Source organism: Sodiomyces alkalinus (assembly GCF_003711515.1).
Source record: "Sodiomyces alkalinus F11 unplaced genomic scaffold SODALscaffold_8, whole genome shotgun sequence".
NCBI classification, from domain to species: domain Eukaryota; kingdom Fungi; phylum Ascomycota; class Sordariomycetes; order Glomerellales; family Plectosphaerellaceae; genus Sodiomyces; species Sodiomyces alkalinus.
Window position 1 is genome coordinate 1,339,939 of NW_021167086.1, and position 8,538 is coordinate 1,348,476.

The following is an 8,538-nucleotide window of genomic DNA, read 5'->3' on the forward strand; positions in this document are numbered from 1 at the left end:
TAATAAAAGTACTATTATAAGGTATCGCTAGTAAGCCGTCGACACTAGATACGATAACCCCCTTAACCGTCGCCTCCGCCATATAGTCTTCGCCCTAGCCGAGGAAGCAGAGCGTGCCGTCGCTATAAACATCGCGCGATAAATCGTCGCTTTATACCCTTAACCGCAGTTCTTACTAGATAATAATATCGATATCGCTAATTAGCCTTAGTATTCCTGAATATTCGAATAGTACCTCGCTATAGCTCGATATAACGCCCCTAAGGCGGTAAACGGCTAGTTCCTCCCTAATCCCCCCACTAATCGTCGTTTAGGCCCTATAGTTATACCCTTAGCCTCCCTACTACCGCGTAATACTATAGCGGTCGCTTAGACGCTAATCCCTAGCACCCCTCCCCTATAGCTACGTGATACTATAATACCCGCCCGTATCCTATATATAGTCTATAATCTAGTATCCCTAAGCCTCGGACTAGCTAACTCCCTAGAAATACTATAAGGTAATAAGATTAACGGTGCCGATTTTATCGGTAAGATAAATCACTACCCGGCTAATATTAAACCTTAGGCGGCTAAGTCCTAAGCTTTTCTATAATCGCTATAGACTACCCCCGCGCCGGTTATCTATAGTATAGCTAATATCCTCGCCGGGCTTCGACTCGGTGCTATCCTAAGCACCGCTAACGCCCCCTCGCCTATTACGGGCACTAAGCGCCCTTACCAGGGTTATATATTAATGCCTTTAGCTAAACGAATATTCGCCCGCTTTAGCCTTAAGGTGCTATACACCTAGGCCGCGAAGAGCTTCGCGGTGAGCCTAAATAACCTATCCTAGCTAGTATAGTTTACCGAGTTTACGCACGGGAATTAAATATTCGGTAAGATTAACTAGCGCTCCCGTGCTACCGTACTACCGCTGCAGGTCACTATCTAGGCGGCCGCGTTTATTAACGAGTATATAGTTAACCACGATATCTAGAACGCCGCCGAGCTAAACTTATTCGTGGGCTTTTAGTATATAGGTAAACTAGTATACCTCGCTAAGTTAAATATACTCGGCGCGCTAGATGATAATAAGCGCGAATATTTAGTAAAATAGTATATTAACGATACGGACCTTACCGAGGCAGTTATTCGGCGCGCCGTAGTAATAGCGCGCTACTACGAATCCTAGAGTAAGAAGGGCGTTATAGTCTCTTATAGAAACTTATAGCTAATAATCGAGGACGAAAAGGCTAGCCTTACGGAGGACGATATAGCTATTATCCTTAATCGCGAGGTATTATATTAGAGTTTCCTAGATACTAACCCGTAACCGCTAAAGGTTACCGAGATCTAACTAGCGAAGGCTAGATAATAGAGGAATACCGTAATCGCCTAATAGGGCGTTATAAAGTACTTTAAGTTCGGCGTATAGTTTAAGTACTAGGGTTTCGGTATATTAGTTTACTATAAGTATTTAGGCACGGGCGTAGGAACGCACCGAGAAGATATATTCGGTTAGTTAGCCTGCTTTCTCTTATTTTTGTTTCTCTCTCTCGACTCTCTTTTTTTACTCCCTATCGCTACCTAGCAATTTACTTCCCCCTTATATATCTTATTACACAGAGTAGTAGTTAGCGTAGTTAGCGTAATATAGTATATTACTATAACCACGTTTTCCTTTCTATCGTGAGTATTATCGCCGCCCGCGGTTACTAAAGTTATAACCGGGCGGCGCCGCCTTCCCGCAGCGTAGGAGTCTATACGCCTCGCGCTATTAGTTCCGTGTGGGTTACCGCCTGCGGGATATAGGGCTTTTATTACCTGGGGTATATAATATGCCTCTAGCGAGGATAGCATAAGCACTATCCGCTTACCTATAAAGCGGATAGCGCGGGCGCTATTCGCACGGATAGAGGATATATTACTCCGGCACTATCCGTACCGATAGGGAATATATAGCGCCCGAACCACGCGCGGGAATAGAGTAGTATAGATACTCGGGTTATAGTTAGACCGGACCGGCCGAGGGATATACCCTCGGCGCGGTTCCCCCTTAGTTTAGTAAAGGATATCTTTATTACACCCTATTTTCTATACCTAAAGGTCGCTATTCCGAACTCTAGAAGCCCTGAGTCCAATAGTACTGGCTGTCCAGAGATATGCCTGGACAGGGCATATTATAGCTTGCCCTTATAGCCTCCGTGACTCTTTATACTACTGTCTTTACACTCCGCCCGGTCCGGTTACCTATCTATCTTTCCTAGAGGAGCCGATACTCCTCCGCTATAGCGGCGATACGGTCGGCTAGTATCCCCTTAAGGACCTTACTTATCGTGTTAAGCGGTAATATCGGTTATTAGCCCTTTACTATCTCATAATCGGCCGGCGGCCGACCTTCCTTCTTAAGGACTACTATAGTAGTATAACGGCACCTCTTCGGGTAATAACCTACTTCGAGGCACGCTATAAAGATAGCGCTTAGTCTTTAGTATAGAGGAGGTCTATATACTATAAGGAGCCCTGCTAAGAGCCTATCGGGTCCTAATACCGCCTAGGGTTTAGTCTTTTTAAGGCGCCCCTATATATTCGCTACGGTGATATCGTGGCGGATATCCTATTTAAGGGGAAATTCCGCGCTTAGGGGCCTAAGGGTAGTAAGGAGGGGGGGTAGGAAGAATTTCCGGTTAAGGACTTTAGCTTTCTCCACGTGTATAGTGGCTAGGCTATCGCTATTATCTTAGCGTAGTGGTAGTACTAATAGGGGGTTTAGCGGTATACTCTCTTTTATTTATAGTTATTTCTATAATCGCTAAAGAAGGTTATCGTTCTTCCTAATCTTATATAGTAGGTGCTGTTAGTATAGCCGCTTCGCTACCGTTATAGCCTTATCGTGGCGCTTCTTCGCTTCCTAGAACTCGTCCTATCGGTTCCGTAACTTCCTATATATATATATACGGTAAAGGCGCCTTACTTTCTAGGTAAGGGCGGTTAGCTCCGCGTTCTACTAAGGGGTAGATAGGAGTCTAGGGGTGCCCCCGCGGCGGCGCTATACGGTCTTATTGGCTATAATCGTAAAGTCTCTGATTAGGCTATTTAGTGCTAAGTCGATATCTCCTAGAGTTATAAGGGGGCCGGTATACTATATTTACGTAGCTATAAGCCAGGGGACCTATAAGGGGTCGAAGTCCTTCTAGACCTAGCAGGGCCCGCCTGGGTCCCGCGGTAGTATCGTTACGGTGCTTAGCGTGGTATTTATCTCCGTATAGATTTAGGCCGTCTATAAGTAGTAGTCCGGTCCAATAATAGTCTTATCGGAGCCGCTAAAATCGTAGCGGAGCCCCTGCGTCGCCTATATAAGGTTCATAGTACTAGCACGCTAGTCTAGGCGGTACTACCTAATAGTCCCGGGGGGGGGTTATTATTACGGGTTAACCCCGATATAGAGGATCCGGGTATACTCCGGATCTTCCTGACTACGCGCTTAGTCAACGGACCTATATCGCTAAACCATCGCTACCTTATAGCTAGCCTAGCGCTATAGACTTTTTCCTTTTTCCTTCTTCCTTCCTTAGTTCTAGATCATCTATTATTACGACCTTACTTAGTACCACGACCTATAACTAGTCGTTTATGTATCTAGAACTTAGCGATATCCACGCGCTATGCTAGCGATAGACTCGGATCCTAATGCTACCGCCTAATAACCTATTAGAATTAAATAGGTCGCGGAGTAAACAAACTAACGGTTCGAAGAAAACGAGTAAGCCCTAAACGTAAGACTAGGCCCTCTTTATAAATAATATACCGATATTAACGTAAGGCTCGCTCCGATATAAGAATATTACTCGGAAATACGCTAGTTTATTAACCGATAACGCGCGAGAGAAGAAGCTAATAAGCGATAAAGTTAGTTAGTCGAATAGCTTATAGCCTAGCTCCTAGGATCGCTTACCCCGTAGAACCTAATACCGCTTAACCTAAGTATTCCGGCTCCTTTATAAACCCTAATAATCTTTATACTAGTAGAATCTACCCTATTACCGACTCTATCGCCGGCGCTATAGCCGATAATAATAGCGGCCGCCCCGACCTTAATAGCGGCACCCCGTAAGACTATTAATAGCCTTATAAAGTTCTTAGGGAAATAAGCGTATTATAGCGCGTAGGCCTACGCGATACGGTAAAAGCTTATAATCGATAGCGACTTATTCTAGAATAATATACGAGCTTAATACACGATCTATAATTACTTAGGGCCCGAAGTATAATAGGTTATATCGGCCTTCTATAAAAGTGATAGACCGGGTAAACTTATAGACCCTAACGACTTTATAGCGTGTCTTAATCGTACTTACCTTAACCTTACGGAATAATCGCGAGCTACCTAAGCCTTACGCACGATTTATTAACGGTCCGATAAGTCGTTTACCGCCTTCCTACCCTATTTTAAAAGATAAATCGCCTTTATAGGCGGGACTAAATAGGAAGCTACTATATAGACTTTATTCCTTAAAGGAGTAATTACCCCGTGACTTAGGGATAAGCTTATCTCCGCCCATATCCTTATTAACCACTATACTATATAGGTTAACGGCGTGTAAGAGATTGCCGGGAAACTTAAAGGTTATTAATTTGAACGGAACTACGATAAATAAGCTTAAGACTATATAAGCGCGAAGATGGATACTAAGAGTAATATAAAGATAAGCGGAGTAAACTGTATTAGCGACGGGAAGGCGAAGTAAAAGACTCGGATATACTATAACTATAATAAGAAAAGGTATATCGCGTGGAACTATAAAAAGCTAAAAGAAAACTAAAACACGGTCTAGAAGGTTAAAAAGACTCGCGCGAAGGATCGCGATAAAGGCGGAGATAAGTCGACTAGTAAGGATAACTCGGAAAAAGAATAGCTCTAACACGAAAACGGGCGTTAAAGCCGATAGCCGCGATATAGCGGGAGTAAAAGGCGTTTAAAATACGCGCTAGTAGTAATCCGGTATTTATAGTAGCTAGAGTGAATAAATAGCGTACCCATACCCTTATTAATACTAGTTATAATTACTACGCGGCTATAAGTAAATAGTTTACCTAAAGACTTTGATTACTATTAGTCGATAAGACGAATCGACTACTAAATAGCTTCTCGGAAGCTATGAAGACTATTAATAGCGCGGGGATTACCGTCTATAAGCTTAAGATCGGTGGTTACCCGTAAAGGATATTCGTATATATAATACCCGGGCTTAATTAAGATATATTCCTCGGGAAGCCCTAGATAGAATAAAATAATATAACGTACTATACTAAGGATAAATAGCTTTACTACGGAGCGGCTAAATTAAATATATAACTTTATTACGAAAAGGAACTTACCGGAGTATAAGTCATCCGCGACGCCTATTTAGTTACTAGATCCGTGTTTACGGGTACTATCCGATAATTACGACGGAAGGGCGAAGAAGTCTCGGTCTAAGGAGTAAGCTTAAGGGATATCGAAAAAGTATTATAATAGAAGTAATAAACGGACCCGAAGGACTTTATACCTAAAGAGCTATTATAAGAATTCGGCGATTTATTTACGCCCGATAAGGCTAACTAATTACCGTTATACCGACTAAGAGTCGATTATAAGGTAAATCTTATACCCAGAAGCGATAGTAAGGAATTATCGCTCCTTTAAGGGCCGCTTTATAATATATCGAGAGAAGAACTCCTAGTACTACGAAAAATACTTACCGACCTAATAGATAAGGGATTTATCCGTGCTAGTAGTTTAAAAGCTATAGCTCCTATCCTTTTTATAAGGAAGCTAGGCGGAGGGCTTTATTCTTATTATAACTATTAAGCGTTAAACGCGATTACTAAGTAAGACCGCTACTTACTCCCTCTAATTACTAAGATACTATAAAACCTAAGCTAAGTAAAATAATTCACGAAGCTTAGTATAATCGCGGCCTTTTATAAGATTAGGATAGCCCTAGGATATAAATATAAGGCTATATTCTAAACCCGGTTTAGGCTCTTCGAGTAGCTTATCTACCTATTCGGCTTAAGTAAAGCTCCCGCCACTTTCTAGCGATATATTAATAAAATACTATAACGCTTCCTAGACGACTTTATTACCGCTTATATCGATATTACCCTAGTCTACTCTAATAACAGTCGGGCCGATTATAAGGCGAAGGTAAAATAAGTACTCCGCGCGCTCGCGGACGCCGGCTTAAACCTATATCCGTCGAAGTACGAGTTTAGCGTGAAGATAGTAAAGTACCTAGGATTTATAGTCACCGTAGAGAAGGGCGTATTTTACGACCTAGAGAAGTTATAAGCTATCTATAAGTAGGAAACGCCTATATCGGTTAAGGGTATATAAAGCTTCTTAGGTTTTATAAATTATTACCGGATATTTATTAAGGACTTTTCGGGGGTCTTTACCCCGTTAATAGCGCTAACTAAGAAAGACTACGCCTTTTAATAGGGTCCTAAGGAAGAAATAGCCTTTCGCGAGCTAAAAGCGAGGTTTTAAGAAGGACCGATACTATAATAGTAGGATCTAGTAAATAAAATATTTATCGAGATGGATAACTCGGGGTTTACCCTCGGGGGTAGCCTAATATAAGAAGACGCGGACGTAAATCGCTATATAGTCGTATACTACTCGTTTAAACTTAATAGAGTAGAATATAACTATTTAATCTATAATAAGGAAATATTAGCCATTATAAGTTATCTAGGAGTATAGCGAGCTAACCTTATTAGCTATAGATAATATATAATCCTCTCCGACTATAAAACCCTTGAATACTTTATAATAAAGCGAACGCTTACCGAGTAATAAAGCCGATAGGCCGGCGAGCTTATATAGTTTAATTTTATACTCGAGTATCGGAAGGGAAAGGATAATATAATTACGGACGCCCTCTCGCGGCGATAATAAGATAAGCCCTAAGATATAACGGACGAATAGGAGTAATTATATTATATCTAATTAATCCCCGATACCGCGATTCTACCTAGTATTCGTTATATTAATAGCGGCTAAATAATCTTCGAAGCGGATTAAAAGCTATAACGATTATAGGATAAAACGCTCGCGCCCGATAAATAATATTAAGGAGCCCTATCCGTAATCGCTAAAGAAGAATAATAGTTCCTATTATTATTAGAATTAAAGCTATACATAGCCGAGTACTTAGTCTTTATTACCGGGTTACTACTATTCCACGACCGAATCTAGGTACCCGGGTCTATTAAAGGGTTAGCGTTATAAGGGAGGATTATCTAGTTAATTCACGACTTAGTAATCGGAGGATACCCCGGATATAAAAACACTATCGCCTTAGTAGCGTGTCGCTTTTTCTAGCTAAGGATAAATAAGGATATCCGACGATTCGTCCGGAACTATAACGTCTACGGAAAGGGGTATATATAGAGGAACACTAAATAAGGCTTTTTACGCCCCCTCCTAATACTAGAACGAATATAGAGCGACTTATCGATAGACTTTATAACGGACCTGCTATTAGCCGGCGAAAAGAAGGCGTGTTACTTTTAGATTATTATAGATCGCCTAACTAAAGCAATAACGTTAAAAGCGATAAATATAATAAAAGCCGAAGCCTACGCGGAGCGGTTCTTATACTACTATTTTCGGTTTTATAGAATCCCTAGGTCGACTATTAGTAACCGAGGTTTAAACTAGATAAGTAGGTTTTAGAAATACTTTTATAAGCTCGTATAAATATCGCGTAAGCTTAGTATAGTATACTACCCTTAGACCGATAGAGCTATAAAGCGGATAAACTAAGAAGTATAAGCCTATTTACGAGCTTTTGTCTATTACGTCTAAGATAACTAGGATCGCCTATTACCCGCAGTATAACTAGCCTTAAATAATCGCGAGAGCTCTATAACGGGGTTTAGTTCTTTCTTCTTAGAATACGGCTACTATATCGACCCGATCTAGATAACCGAGGAGCCCTTTACGGAACCTAGAGTATTAGCGGCCTATAGCCTACTATATCGCTTATAGGAAGCGACCGAGTTCGTTTAGGCTATAATTATATCGATATAGCTCCGGAATAAAGAGTCCGCTAATTATTATTGTATACCGGCTAAGCGTTATAAGGTTAACGACTAAATCTGGCTATTATTAGCTAATTACTTAACCCCGCGACTATTCTATAAGCTTAATTAACTTTATCGTAAATACCGAGTTATAAAGGTAATTAGCCTATACGTAGTTAAGCTCGCTATACTATCGTAAATTTACCCCTGATGTTATATAGACTTATTACGTCACGCTAGCCATAACCCCCTCCCGGGATAAGTAGTAGATAACCCTTAACCACTATCTATTTAAGAAGTAATTAATAGCGAAGAATAGGAAGTTAAGGAAATCCTCTACGCGAGGATAAAAAGGCGAGGTAAAGGATTAAGATATAAGGTATTAGTGCGATAGGTAGGATACTATAAGCCTATATAGGAACCGCTAGAACTATTAGCGTAAATACGGGTATTAAATAAGTTTAAAAGGAAATTCGGCTTAGT